The sequence below is a fragment of the Schistocerca nitens genome, chromosome 6 (assembly GCF_023898315.1).
Source record: "Schistocerca nitens isolate TAMUIC-IGC-003100 chromosome 6, iqSchNite1.1, whole genome shotgun sequence".
In the NCBI taxonomy this organism is placed as follows: Eukaryota; Metazoa; Arthropoda; class Insecta; order Orthoptera; family Acrididae; genus Schistocerca; species Schistocerca nitens.
In genome coordinates this window covers 75,814,250-75,829,901 of record NC_064619.1, presented here as the reverse complement: position 1 = coordinate 75,829,901, position 15,652 = coordinate 75,814,250, and positions in this window count along the sequence as shown.

Below are 15,652 nucleotides of genomic sequence, written 5' to 3'. Positions count from 1 at the left end.
CAGCGATTGAGAGATGTATACCAAATAAAATAACAAACGACGGAGCTGATCCTCCTTGCTACACAAACAGGTCAGAACACTGTTGCAGAAACAACGAAAAAGACATGGCAAATTTAAACAGATGCAGAATCTCCAAGATCGGGCGATCTTGAACATAAGCTCGAAATTTAGTGTGGATTTCAACGCCAGATGCTTATAATAGTTTCCTCAACGAAAATTTGTCTCTAAACCTGGCAGAAAATTGAAAGAGATTCTGGCCGTATGTGAAGTATGTGAAAGGCAAGATACAATCAATGACTGATTTGCGCGATAGTAATGGAGATACTATCGAAAACAGTGCTGCTAAAGCAGATTTACTAAACATAGCCTTCCGAAATTCTTGCACCAAAGAAGACGAAATAAATATTCCAGGATTCAAATGTAGAACAACTGCCAACATGAGTAACGTAGAAGTAGATACCCCTGAGTAGTGAAGCAACTTAAATTATTTAATAAAAGCAAGTTTTCTGGTACAGACTGTATTCAAATTAGGTTCCTTTTATAGTATGCTGATGCAATAGCTCCAAACACAGCAATTATATACAACTGGTCGCTCGACGATTGATCCCTATCCAACGACTGGAGAGTTTCACGGGTCACACCAATATTCAAGAAAGGTAGTAGGAGTAATCCACTAAACTACAGGCCCATATCATTAACATCGATAGGCAGTATGATTTTGGATCATATATTGTGTTCGAACATTAAGAATTACCTCTAAGAAAACTGTCTATTGACAAGCAGTCAACACCGATTTGGAAAACATCGTTCCTGTGAAACACTCCTTCCTCGCACGGAGTATTGAGTGCTATTCACAAGGGATTTCAAACTGATTCCGTATTTCTGGATTTCCGGAAGGCTTTTGACACTGCACCATACAAGCGGCTTCTAGCGAAATTGTGTGCTTATGGAATATCGTCCCAGCTGTGTGACTGGATTCGTGAGTTTCTTTCACAGAACTCACAGTTCTTAGTAATTGGCGGAAAGTCATCGAGTAAAACAGAAGTGATTTCTGGCGTCCCCTAAGGTACCTTCATGTGCCCTTTGCTGTTTCTTATCTATATAAACGATTTTGGAGACAATCTGAGCAGATTTTGAAAGAATAAATGACGAAAATTCTTTTATTAAAATGCCCTGCAGTTTTATGTACACCAACTGACTATATAAAATTAGTGTTAAATGATGGACACGTGTACATGTAACTCTACAGTGTAACAGTAATAATATCTGATAAAGAAATGAAATCTGAACTTTATTTATCTAAAGTGATCTTTATGACGGTTTTGAAAAGCGACTGATAACTGTAAATGATCTTAATGTACTGCGACTGTGATATTAAACTGTCCCCAACAAATTTTTTGACGTACTTTGAGGCGACGGAAACTCGGTACTGCTCGTGAAAATTAAAATGCAGCCCAGCAGAAAACCATTTAAAGGAAAAAAAAAAAACCGTCACCAAGTGCTATGTAAAGAAAAGCAACTATTCGCGTCATGTTTAACTTTGGGTGACTGTGTTCTGTTCAGTGCTGCGCGGTGGCACATAATTACAAAACACAATTTTTGTGAGGAGACGGTGGAAGGAACTAAAATTACTGAATCATTCAAAAGAGGCTAGCATTAAAAAGTGTATTATAACTTTCATTTCTTAGCAGTTAAACCATCTTTACGAAAATGACTTCTTATAACTCTACCATGAAACTAGTTAATGAAATAACAATGGAGTGGTGAGTCAGTAACTCTGAGTTCCAGCTGTAAGAGCAGATAACTTTGTTTAATAACGTCAAGGCAGTGAAACTAACTGAACCGAACCAATCAAGAAAAAATCGTCCTAAATATTTTCCGTTTTCAAACTCATGACAAACTTATGCACAAGCAAGTAAAGCAGAGGGGAAATTACCTGAAATCTTCACACTTCTCAAATCAGTCTTTGTAGAATCATATTTCCAAAGAGCTACGTTCTCTGCGTTTGCCTCTCTGTCTTCTGCTGGTTATTTCCAGACAGATCAACAGCGTCACCAACACACGATTCTCTCAGTTACATCTCACAGACTGCCGCACTGCTGACGACAGTGCCACTGCCAACCGAATGATCGTGTTACTTGTACTCCGAAACTACTCGTATGTGTCGTAACATATACGCTATTGAAGACTTTTTAAGAAAATGTACAGTTAGCAGATATGGAGTATGGCCCATCACTTTCTATTAATACCAAAAATAAGCTAGAAACCTTGCTCTGGGCAGCTGATTTATTATTTACTGAACCGCAGCACATAATTTTAGAAAGTGACAAGCGTAATTCACAGCTTGCACAATACCTGGGAACCAGGAAAAAATGAACGTATACAGTGTTACAGTTCGCTAAAGTTTACAGCAGCCCAATGTTTTGTGTCTGGATGGAAGTTAATAGGTGCTTTATGAATGCCATTTTCCCATCCATTTAAAGATACACGTTGGGATAACATTTGTGGGAAAGTAACAAAAATAAAGTAGAAGAAATCACGTTGAGGTACAGTGGCATCAATTAAGGTTCTCCGACGTGTGTGTCTACATGTTCATCCGTATTCTGCAAACCACTGAGAAGGACATCGCAGATGTTACTTTACCTTTCACTAAATATAAGGTTTCGTCCCATTCCAGTATGGAGCCCGGAAATAGCGACTGTTTAAATGTCTCTGAGGGAACTGTAGCAAGTCCCACATTGTCTTCACGATCCCTATTCGAGCAATAGTGAGTTTATAGATTCCCTTCTCAACACTAGTGGTTAAAGACTTACATACAGTCTTCGAATACTTCGCATGCTGTCATTTAACCAGTATACTTCGCTCTGTTTTACCTAGGATTAAGCCTGTATAATCATTCCATTCTATGTTCTCAAAGATTGTTACACCTAGATATTTGTTTGAGTTGGCTGATTACAATTATGATTCGTTAATGTTCTACCTGTGTAATACTTAGTCAACTATGTTACAAATATGTTTACATGAAGACCGGAAAAATAAGCTAGAAATCTGCACCTTGACTAAACTGAAGAATTAAAACAGTTCATTTATCTCAGAAACACTGCACATCGGGCATTTAAAATAAACTTCGCGCCTGAAAATCATATTGCCTATAAGCAGAAGCGCTAACAGTCACTCAATCTGTGAGAAATGCTAAACTCAGGAGTGCTCATACATTAAACGACGACAGAAGTAGACCAGCTCTGACATGGAAGAACCTGTGTGGTCTTGGTGTAGGGATAGTAAAAGCAGCAGCTGATCCAGTTGTTTCAACCAAGGAGCTGAACCGGCACCTCATATTACCTAAACCACAACTGAACCACAGACGAAACAGTGATTCATTGATTACTTCATCGAGCAAACGACTGTAACCACGAAAAATTCTATTTAAAGCATGTTACTCGCAATATCGTCAAAAAAGCCGGCCTGCATATCATAAAGCATCTACTGGACACGATTTACCACAGTCCAAAAGATAAATCTTAGCACTGACCCACTAGTGCCACCTACAACAGATATCTTCAACCACTCCTTACCCTCAAGTGTTTCCCTTCTGTTCTGGAAAAGGTACTAATTAAGGCCACTGCCTGTAAAGGACGTAGGCACAGCACATCTGGTTACCGATGTATATGCATTCTTCCTGTACTGCACAGGGCCTTAGAATATATAGTCTACGACCAGCTAAACTACCTAACCTCAAACAACCTACTGGACGAATGCCCACCAAGTTCCGGAAACAATGCAACACAAATTCTGTCTTAATAAAGAAAACAGATGACCTGAAGCTTACCATGGATATACGACAGCCGACTATCATGTTCTTCTTAGACCTCAGCAAAGCCTTTGACACTATCGACTTTTGCCACCATAAAATCACCATGGAAGCAAGTAGTATCCTAGTATCCGGCGTCCCCCGCTTCCCCCCCCCCCCCACCCGGCGTTCGGTATTTGCTTCTATCCTCTTTTCATCAGTTTTGTCCTACAGCAAATACCACAAATACGCTAATGGCCTCAAGTTGTATCTAATTGGAAAACCAATAAATCTGAAGACAGTTATCGAGCTCTCCTGCGAACCCAGCAGAACTAGCACTCCTGAACGAAAGGATATTGCGGAGACATGGCTTAGCCACAGCCTGGGGAATGTTTCCAGAATGAGATTTTCACTCTGCAGCGGAGTGTGTGCTGATATGAAACTTCCTGGCAGATTAAAACTGTGTGCCGGATCGAGACCCGAACTCGGGACCTTTGTCTTTCGCGGGCAAGTGCTCTACCATCTGAGCTACCCAAGCACGACTCACGCCCCGTCCTCACAGCTTTACTTCTGACAGTGCCTCATCTCCTACCCTCCAAACTTTACAGAAGCTCTCCTGCGAACCTTGCAGAAATAGCACTCCTGAAAGAAAGGATATTGCGGAGACATGGCTTTGCCACAGCCTGGGGGATGTTTCCAGAATGAGATTTTCACTCAGCAGCGGAGTTTCCAGGAGATGTATCGCAGGAGAGCTTCTGTAAAGTTTGGAAGGCAGGAGACGAGGTACTGGCAGAAGTAAAGCTGTGAGGACGGGGCGTGAGTCGTGCTTGGGTAGCTCAGTTGGTAGAGCACCTTCCCGCGAAAGGCAAAGGTCCCGAGTCCGCGTCTCGGTCCGGCACACAGTTTTAATCTACCCACTCCGCTGCAGAGTGAAAATCTCATTCTACAATATTCTTCCTCTGTACAAGTGCAGCACACAATGGAAAACGCTCCGTCGCAGCTACTTTCAAATATTAAAACTTGATCTCCCGCAGACTGCTCTCATTACATTCCTTCCGTAATGGCCCATGATCGGAAACAACCAATTTTTGTCTTACTAATGACGGATTTGGACACTGGCCCATGAGTGTATCTTCGCTAATGAACCGCACCTCTTCCATTGAACAAGCGCTCATGGCCCTTAAGTTACACGTTTTAGAGTTCAAGTATAATAGACAATATTTTCTTCTTTTGGTCCATATTACATTTTGACAAATATGGACACAAAAGATCTTGCCGTCGAGAATATTGCTTTCACATTATCTAAGACGAAAAAGGGGCCACAGCTCTTAAGGTATACATTTTAGAGCCCGTGCATATCCGACTTTTTCGCTTCGAATCATCGTTCCTGTCATGTCCCTGAATACTGATGACTCCTCCTCGGACACCAAGTGTTATACGAGGTGCATTCAAGTTCTAAGGCCTCCGATTTTTTTTCTCTGGACTGGAAAGAGATAGAAACATGCGCATTGTTTTAAAATGAGGCCGCTTTCATTGTCAATACGTCCCAGAGATGGCAGCACCGTACGGCAGATGGAATTTTACCGCCAGCGGCGAGAATGAGAACTGTTTTAAATACTTAAAATGGCGACGTTTTCCTTACTTGAACAGCGTGCAATCATTCGTTTTCTGAATTTGGGTGGTGTGAAACCAATTGAAATTCATCGCCAGTTGAAAGAGACATGTGGTGATGGAGTTATGGTTGCGTCGAAAGTGCGTTTGTGGGTGCGACAGTTTAATGAAGGCAGAACATCGTGTGACAACAAACTGAAACAACCTCGGGCTCGCACAAGCCGGTCCGACGACATGATCGTGAAAGTGGAGAGAATTGTTTTGGGGGATCGTCGAATGACTGTTGAATAGATCGCCTCCAGAGTTCGCATTTATGTGGGTTCTGTGCACACAATCCTGCATGACGACCTGAAAATGCGAAAATTGTCATCCAGGTGGGTGCCACGAATGCTGCCGGACGACCACATGGCTGCCCGTGTGGCATGTTGCCAAGCAATGTTGACGCGCAACGACAGCATGAATGGGACTTTCTTTTCGTCAGTTGTGACAATGGATGAGACGTGGATGCCATTTTTTAATCGAGAAACAAAGCGTCAGTCAGCTCAATGGAAGCACACAGATTCACCGCCACCAAAAAAATTTCGGGTAACCGCCAGTTCTTAAAAATGATGGTGTCCATGTTCTGGGACAGCGAGGGCGTAATCCTTATCCATTGCGTTCCAAAGGGCACTATGGTAACAGGTGCATCCTACGAAAATGTTTCGAAGAACAAATTCCTTCCTGCACTGCAACAAAAACGTCCGGGAAGGGCTGCGCGTGTGCTGTTTCACCAAGACAACGCACCCGCACATCGAGCTAACGTTACGCAACAGTTTCTTCGTGATAACTTTGAAGTGATTCCTCATGCTTCCTACTCACCTGACCTGGCTCCTAGTGACTTTTGGCTTTTTCCAACAATGAAAGACACTCTCCGTGGCCGCACATTCACCAGCCGTGCTGCTATTGCCTCAGCGATTTTCCAGTGGTCAAAACAGACTCCTAAAGAAGCCTTCGCCGCTGCCATGGAATCATGGCGTCAGCGTTGTGAAAAATGTGTACGTCTGCAGGGCGATTACGTCGAGAAGTAACGCCAGTTTCATCTATTTCGGGTGAGTAGTTAATTAGAAAAAAAAAAAAATTCGGCGGCCTTAGAACTTGAATGCACCTCGTACTTCTTTTACAGGGCTGGCTACAGGCGAATGTGTGATAAGTGTTTCAGGGGACGTCTCCCGTACTGCAGTTTACATGGACGCTGATATGTAAGTCAGTGCAGATCGAAAATAACGTGATCCTTCTTAGGAACGGACCAAACAGAATAACAGTTATAATTTTTTTAGAAATAAAAGAAAACATCGAGACTAAGGTATTTTACACCCTTTTGAACAGCTGCGATCCTATTCGCTGTAGCATCCCCGACATATGAACTTTCATTCAAAAAACGGATGTCATGATTAAGACATACTTCATATCCCTGTGAAGCAATGTAAGTGATGGTACTAATTACAACTCAGACTTGTGCAATTAATATTAAAATATGATTTTCCCGGTGAATTAGTAGATCGAACTTTCCACGGGTGTACTGCCATTCATAGTGTCCATTGGGCGGAAACAAGTCACCATATTCAGGTCCGCTGAAGAACTGAGGTCCAGCTAATACGCCGGCAGATACTGAAGAATCACAACATGTACCTTAACAGGGAGGAGACGTATCGTGGCATGAAGAAATTCGAAAAGCTGCGAGCCCGAAGATGCACTCTGATGAGTGCTCTTGCACTTCTGAGGAGTTGTCACAGCCAACATGTTGTTATGAGCTTTGGTAAGGTCACGCACCGCATCGATTATGCAGCAGTCAGGAGAATTAAGAAGCAGGCCAGCCTTGCCCTGATACGTGAGAGGGTGCACTTTACCCTCCGGAGCTTTGAGAACGAGTCCTAGGAGCTATTTAGACTACATTCACAACTGGCCAATCGTTTTAATTCCTGGGACTGGATTGATGGTGCTACCTGGGTGCAGCGGATACCACACACAGGAAGGCCACAGAAAGTCAAATGTCAAAATTCTCACGTGTTTCTGACAAACCATCACTGCTGATCCCATACGAGACGGTAATCAGTCTCACTGATATGGAGCCGAGTGACGGTGTGGTTTCAGTTGTGGAGAAAGGATTTAACTTTGCTCCTGCCCCTACGTTCACACAGATCGCGGACATCGTCACCGCAGTTGGACAATTGGACAAGTTGCCGCCCGAGAAGTTGAAGAAATACGTTATGATAGCTGCCGTGCTGTAACGAGATCTAATGTTACAAAGTCGAACATAACCAGCGGAGAGAGGACGACGATTCGGGACTTGAGAGAGTGCCCTGAGATTGATGTCTTACCTGCTGTCAAAGGCAACGCTGCTGTTGTTCTTTCTCACAAGGACTACATTGAGAGGATGCAGGGTCCGCTAGATGACGATTCCCAGAGAAAGATCAACAGTAGTACCACAAAGAAAGTGGAGAACACGACTAGGGCTCTTCTCAAAGAGGCGAATTTATCAGTTGGGATCGCCAAGAAACTGTTACCTCAAGCAGACTATACGGAGTTCCTAAATTCCACAAAGATGGGATGCCGCTGTGCGCCATAGTCAGCAACATCAGGGCATCTACACATTTGTTGGAAAAATACCTGACGGAAATACTAAGCCTTTATGCGGTTAAATGTCCTCGTCATATCCGCAGCTCTGCAGAATTTGTAAAACACTTCGAAAACTGCAGGGTGAAAGACTCAGATATCCTGCTTAGCTCTGCGAGAGTAACTAGAGCTTCTCTGATACTTTTCCAACAATTTGATGTGCCGCGCCACGATTTCCTTTCCTGTGCTAAACTTTTCATCTCAGAGTAGCGAATCCACCCCTACAACCTCAGTTATTTGCTGGGTATATTCCAATCTCTGTCTTCCTCTAGTGTTTTTGCCCTCTACAGTCCCCTCTAGTACCATGCAAGTCATTCCCAGATGTCATAACAGATGTCCTGTCGTCCTGACACTTCTCCCTATCAATGTCTTCCACATATTCCTTTCCTCTCCGATTCTGCGCAGTACCTCCTCATTCCTTACCTTATCAGTCCACCTAATTTTCAACATTCGTCAGTGACACAACATATCAAATGCTTCGATTCTATTCTGTTCCGGTTTTTCCACAGTCCATGTTTCACTACCATACAAAGCTGTGCTCCAAAGGTCAATTCTCAGAAATTTGTTCCTGAAATTAAGGCCTATGTTTGATACTACCACATTTCTCTTTGACAGAAATGCTCTTTTTGCCAGTGCCAGTCTTCTTTTGATATCCTGCTTGCTCCGCCATCATTGGTTATTTTGCTGCCTAAGTGCTAGAACTCCTTTACTTTATCTACTTTGTGGCCATCAGTCCCGATGTTAAGTTTTCCGCTGTTCTCATTTTTGGTGCTGCTCATTACTTTCGTCTTTCTTCGATTTACACTCAAGCCACATTCCTTGCTCACTAGGCTGCTCATTACATTCAGCAGATCATGTAATTCTTCTTCACATTCACTCAGGATAGCAATATCATCAGCGAATGGTATCATTGATATCCTTTCACCTTCGATTTTAATTCTACTCTTAGGCCTGTCTTTTATTTCCATCATTGCTTCTTCGATAAACAGATTGAATAGTAGGAGCGAAAGACTACATTATTGACTTACACCCTTTTTAATCTGAATACTTCATTCTTGGTCGTCCAGTCTTATTATTCCCTCGTGGCTCCTATATATTGCAGATTACCCGTCTCTCCCTAGAGCTTCCCAGTGTTTTTCTCCGAATTTCGATCATCTTGCACCATTTTACATTGTTGAACGCCTTTTCAGGTCCAAATCATATGAATATGTCTTGTTTTTGCCGGCTGCGGTGGCCGTGCGGTTCTAGGCGCTGCAGTCCGGAACGGCGGGACTGCTACGGTCGCAGTTTCGAATCCTGCCTCGGGCGTGGATGTGTGTGATGTCCTTAGGTTAGTTCGGTTTAAGTAGTTCTAAGTTCTAGGGACTGATGACCTAAGATGTTAAGTCCCATAGTGCTCAGAGCCATTTGAACCATTTTTTTGTCTTGTTTTTATTTTAGTCTTGCTTCCATTATCAAGCGCAACGTTAGAATTGCCTCTCTGGTGCCTTTACCTTTCCTAAAGCCAAACTGATCGTCATCTAATACAGCCTCAGTTTCGTTTTTCATTCTTCTGTATATTATCCTGGTCATCAACTTGGATGCATGAGCCGTTAAGCTGATTGTGCGATAACTCTTGCACTTGTCAACTTTTACAGTCTTTCTAATTGTGAGGATGATATTTTTCCGAAAGCCTTATGGTATATCATCCGTCTCATACACTCTACCTTCCACATTGAACATCGGTTTGTTCCCCCCCTAATTATGTTAGAACTTCTGATGGAATATTATCAATCCGTTCAGCCTTACTTGATTTTAAGTCCTCCAGAGCTCCTTTAAATTCTGATTCTAATACTGGATCCCCTATCTCTTCTAAATAGGCTCCTGCTTCTTCATCTATCACATTAGGCAAATCTTCCACCTTATACAGGTCTTCAGTGTACTCTTTCCACCAATCCGCTCCCTCCTCTGCATTTAACAGCGGAATTCCTGTTCCATTACTAATGTTACCACCCTTGCTATTAATCTCACAGCACGTTGTTTTGACATTCCTGTATGCTAAGACAGTCCTTCCGACAATCATTTCTTTTTCGTATTTTTCACATTTTACATGCAGTCATTTCGTTTTAGCTTCCCTGTACTTCCTGTTCATTTCATTCCTCAGCGACTTGTACTTCTGTACTCATGAATTTCAATGAACAACATTGTATTTCCTTCTGCTATCGATCAACTGAAGCATTTCTTCTGATACCAGTGGTTTCTCGCAGTTACCTCCTTTGTACCTATGATATTCTTTTCAACTTCTGGGATTGCCCTTAACTTCATCTACTTCCTGACCATCAGTCCTAATGTTAAGTTTATCGCTGTTCCAATTTCTACTGCTTCTCATTACCGTCGTCTTTCTTCGATTTACTCTCTGTCCATACTCTGTACTCATTAGACTGTTCATTTTGTTCAGCAGATCATGTAATCCTTCTTCACTTTCAATCAGGATAGCAACATCATCAGCGAATCGTATCATTGATATCTTTTCACCTTGAATTTCACTTCCACTCCTGAACCTTTCTTTTTTCTATCGTTGCTTCCTCGGTGTACAGATTGACCAGTAGAGGCAAAAGCCTACATCCTTGTCTTACGCCCTTTTTAACACGAGCACTTCGATCTTGCTCTTCCACTCTTACTATTCCCTTTTGGCCGTTGTAGATATTGTACCGGTATATGACCTGTCTCTCCCTATAGCTTATACCTACTTTTTCCATAATGTCGAACATCTAGCACCATTATACATTGTCTAACTTTTTTTTCCAGGTCGACAAATCCTATGAATGTGTCTTGATTTTTCTTTAGTCTTGCTTCCATTATTAACCGCGACGTCAGAATTGCCTCACATCGACATCTAGCGCATCTTCAATTTTCTTTTCCGTTCTTCTGTATATTATTTCGTGTTGTTAAATTGGTTGCATGGGCTATTAAACTGATTGTGCGGTAAGTCTCACACTTGTCAGCTCTTGCCATCTTCGGAATTGTATGGAATATGCCTTTGCGGAAGTTACATGGTACGTCGCCAGACTCATACATTCTACACAAACGTGAATAGTCGTTTTGTTGCCACTTTCCCCAATGATTTTAGAAATTCTGATGGAAAGTTGTACATCCCTTCAGCCTTATTTGATCTTAAGTCGAACTTTCTATACATGTAAAAGGAGAATACCAGTTTTCTTTTATGCAAGTGCAGAGGACTGAATATAGTAATAAGTAAAATTACGACGCATGTTGTTCATTGTAAAGTGTAGTAACCTCAAACATAGTATAGTGAAATCAGACTGAGGCCACCATCGCCTCTTTCATTTACAATTCTTTTGGTTGTAGAATACTTTAGCGTATAAGAATGTTGAAAAGAGCAATGGTCACACCAGAATGAGTCGCCTATTTATAGTTACTTAAATTTTTCTGAGTAACCTTTCAAGTAAAGTCACTTAACTAATTCTATATCAGTTGTCCAAAGAGTATTATCCAAAATCATTAAATAAGTTGAAGGATAGCATTTTGTTAACCCAAGTTGCATAAATTGTCTTGGTAGTAATTACCAAGCCAACTCACAGAAATTGAGAGAGTATTTGCTTTGTAGAATCACCTAGAATGATCAGAAATAGTAATATTCAGAATTAAGTTTAAATTCAACTCAAGCCGTTTCACTTTGAAACGAGCCAAAAATTGATTTATTATTTTGCTCCTTCAGAGCTGGCGACCGTAGTTATAAGTATTTTCAGGAGGATTCGGCGGTAAGTCTGCTGCTCTCGTCGTGCTGATAGGATTATCCACTGCTGCTAGCAGTGGTGATTGGATACATAAGCTCACTACCAAGTTAAGTGGGTCAGGTAGGCAGTGTTACAGTGTGAACTGTAGGGCACTGTAGGCCGTGGATCGAACCCGTTCAATCATCACAGCTCTTTGGGAAATAGTCCGGTTAGGAGTGTACTAATCATTAGGTAAATACTGGCGAGTAACGGTCAAAAATGTATACGCAAGTGAATTTAGCAAGGTCTGTGTAGCACCTAGTTAATGTGGTGCAATGGCGAGGGTAGGAGTGGAGTAGAAGTGAGCTGAGCTTGTGGCAGCTGTGCTGTATTCAAATATTAACAACGTGAATTCACTACTACCTCTTACCATTAGGACTGAGCTATTTACGGTTAAAATACGTAGCAGTAAGCGCAAAGGCGTGACAGCTACAAGTCCGTATTGGTTTTATACATACGGAATTAGGAAGCGGGTCATTCCGTCAGTGGAGGTGGTTAAAACAACAGAGTCAGTTGAGAACATACCCCATTTACTGATGGAAAGATTTTGCGGTTCGATCGCATGTGGCGACCGTGACAGGACTTACCAAGTTTGTAGAATAATGGCTGCAATAAAAGTGTTTTATATAAACTTGTAGTTTCAAGAAAATTTTAAATTTAAAATTCTGTTGTAGACAAATATACCACAATTGGTAAGTTCAAGACGACAACCTGCAAAGCAGCAAAAGAAAGTCCAATAGTAGGAGTTAAACAAGTAATACTTGGTTTAATAAACATTTCTATTAGGCACGAAATACAGCAGCATAAGATGGAGTCGAATAGTAACAAGCAAGATGAAAACATTACAAGGTCAGACCCAGAATTAGGGACCATAGATACTGTTATAGGGTTGGAAAATCTTATAGATGAATCCACACCCATAAGACAGGAGGAACGGGAAGTGAAACCAAAGGTAGTGAAAAGTGAACCCAATGTATCTGTGGATGCTAGTCACAAGGGAGAGGATATGGAATTAACAAGTTTGTTAAATAGGATGATGGCGCAAATTCGAGAAGGGAATGCTAGTTTGAAAGCAGAAATGGCTAGTCATATATCCCAATTGGATGAAAACCTATCTGGTAAAATAAAAGCCAATTTAGATATTTTGAATACGCAAAGCCAACGTATCACAGAGGTAAACAAATCAGTAAATAGCATTAGGGCTGAAATAACAAATGTTCAGAGAAAAGTCACAGAAATAGAGAAAAGATTTGATACCGAAATTCAGAGAATAGAGAAATCAGTGGAACCTTTGGTTAGTGAAAAATTAGAGCCGATAATTGAAAGTAAATTACAGGTGATAGTACCAGTTGTAAAGAAAGAGATTGTTAAAGAAACGGCAGCTGATATTGAAACACTGCGCAATACCATGTTGAGTTTTGATGCATGTGTGCAGGAGCAGGAAAATACACTGCGTAATGAGATAAAATTGTTAAGTCAGCAAGTTCAAAATCAGACGTTTCTTAACTGTAGTGTTATCCCATTGGTAATGCAAAAATCGGAAATACTGAGTAGGGAGGAAAAATACGATCCTCAAAAGAAACAAGGTGGATGGCATCGAATGGATTTTATAAAAAATTGTGAACGTGTCTTACCAACAGACATGCCGGATAAAGAAAAAATTAATTTAGTAATAGACGCTTTAGCAGGTTATGCTAAACGTTGGGGATTGAATTTGGATATCGACAATTTGAAGTTTACAGACTTCAAAGAAAAGTTCCTTGAGGAATTCTGGAGCACACAACAGAGAGATAGGTTGTGGAGAGAATTCGTTGTCGCCAGAATGCCAGAACATGGGCGTGGGCTCATGAAAGAATACTGTGAAGGATGGTTCAAGCGTTTGGAGTATCTTAAAGATCGTAGATCAGAATCGGAGATAGTGTGGGAGTTGTGGAAAAAGCTACCTGACGATTCAAAGCGTTATGTAGGAGGCACTCATCGAACATTCGATGAATTTTTAGAAAAAATCGAGAATGAAGATAGGTGGCGTGAAACTAGAGAGTTTCGAGGTTTCAGAAATCAGAATGGAATAGTAAAAGGTGGTAGGAATGAACCGCAAATTAACATGATGAGAGGAAGAGGTCGAGGAGGTAACTCTCAGCGAGGGAGAGGACACTATCAGTGAAACGGGATGCAGTATCAAAATCAGGAAAACTAAATACCGCGCAGGTCAAGGGCCTAACGCGCGCGGGAAAAAAGAAATGGCCCAAATATAGGGAAGATCGGAGTAGTCAGTACTATAGTAGGATAGTGCGTCGTTCGCCTAAAGAGCAGTTTCATAAACGAAACTTTGTGAAGTATAATGCAGGGATACAAACAGAGGAGAGAGAGCAGGGAGGAATTATTAAGGGAAATGAAGTAGGAAAAAAATATCGGTCGGATGTGAAGGCTCATGTGAATGAAATAAGTACAATTCGAGGTCAGAGTGACGAATTGATGAAGGAAGAGTCAGAGAAGGCATTGTTTGTCGGTAGGGATGGCAACTGTGCAGAGAGGCAGGGGCAAGGGAGGGGTGATGTAACTTATGGTAAAAGGTTCGTACGAATGGTCGACAAATCGCATCGAGAAGTAATTAAAGAGGAAAGGGTGGATAAGAAAAAGGAGCATAGTGCAGAGACGCATACCGATTCAGAAATTTCCTCGTATGCAGAATATGTACATCAGCTCAAAAGCCAGCCAGCACAATTAGAAAGATCTTCCACTCAAGTGATTAATTTGGACCCGAATATGACAGTGTTAGAGAGCCATACCGATTATGATGTGTACCTAGTGACAGCAAGAGTACACAACTGTGATGAAGATTCTTTTAAAGAAATTAGAGAAAGTGTATCTAACCAAGAGAAAGAGTGTTGTGATCCCTGTAGTACTGAAGCAAATGAGTTGAGTGAGACTGGAATTCCATTAGTAGGGGAAAATAATGAAAGTAAGAGTGGCGAATGCACTATCCAACAAAGGGTAAGTAGAGAAATGGATTATAATTTGCAAGAATTATTTGAATCCGAAGAAGGTCATATTTCTATGGAGGAGGAATTATCGTCAGAATCATCAGAAAGCATCCAGGGAGAAAAAGAAGTAGAGGAAGTTTCCAATTCCGCAACCGAGAGTTCAGGCATGACAGATTCGAATGAGAACGAGATGGCATTAAAGAGCCTAGACGAAGGACTATTGGAAAAAGTGGGGAAAGAATTTAGGATGAAAAGGAGAAAGAAACCTCCAGATGGAATGGTCAATATAAAAACCGGAAAAATAATATGGCAAGACTTGGCGGTGGAAAAGGATTTATTATGGGAAGATAAAGAAAGTATGAAAGAGGACAATAGGATGCAAACAATCCTACCCATTAATGTATGTGGGTACGATTTATATGTATTGTTGGATACGGGTGCTCAAATAAGTGCTATTTCGCATTTTCGAATGCATTTTTAGTAGTTCCAGAGCTCAGTGCCGAGATCATTTTAGGCATTGACTGGTTAATAAAACACAAAGTAATTATAGATTGTGACAAAGGGATAATAGTTTGTAAAGTTGATAGTGCGGTATTAGAAATACCATTTGAATCATCTAGAGTAATGGAAGAGAACCAGCTGAGATGGGTAGAATTTAGAGATGATCATGATTCAGGAATAGGTCAAAAATTTGATTGGTTTCTGGTGAGGCAGATAGTTGAAGATGGAAATAAGGAGACACTCCTTCGAAATGTAGTGGATAAAACGGAAGGACTATCTGATGCCCAAAGGGAGGATCTATGGCAAATTCTGAAAGAAAATCAGGAAGTATTTTCGGA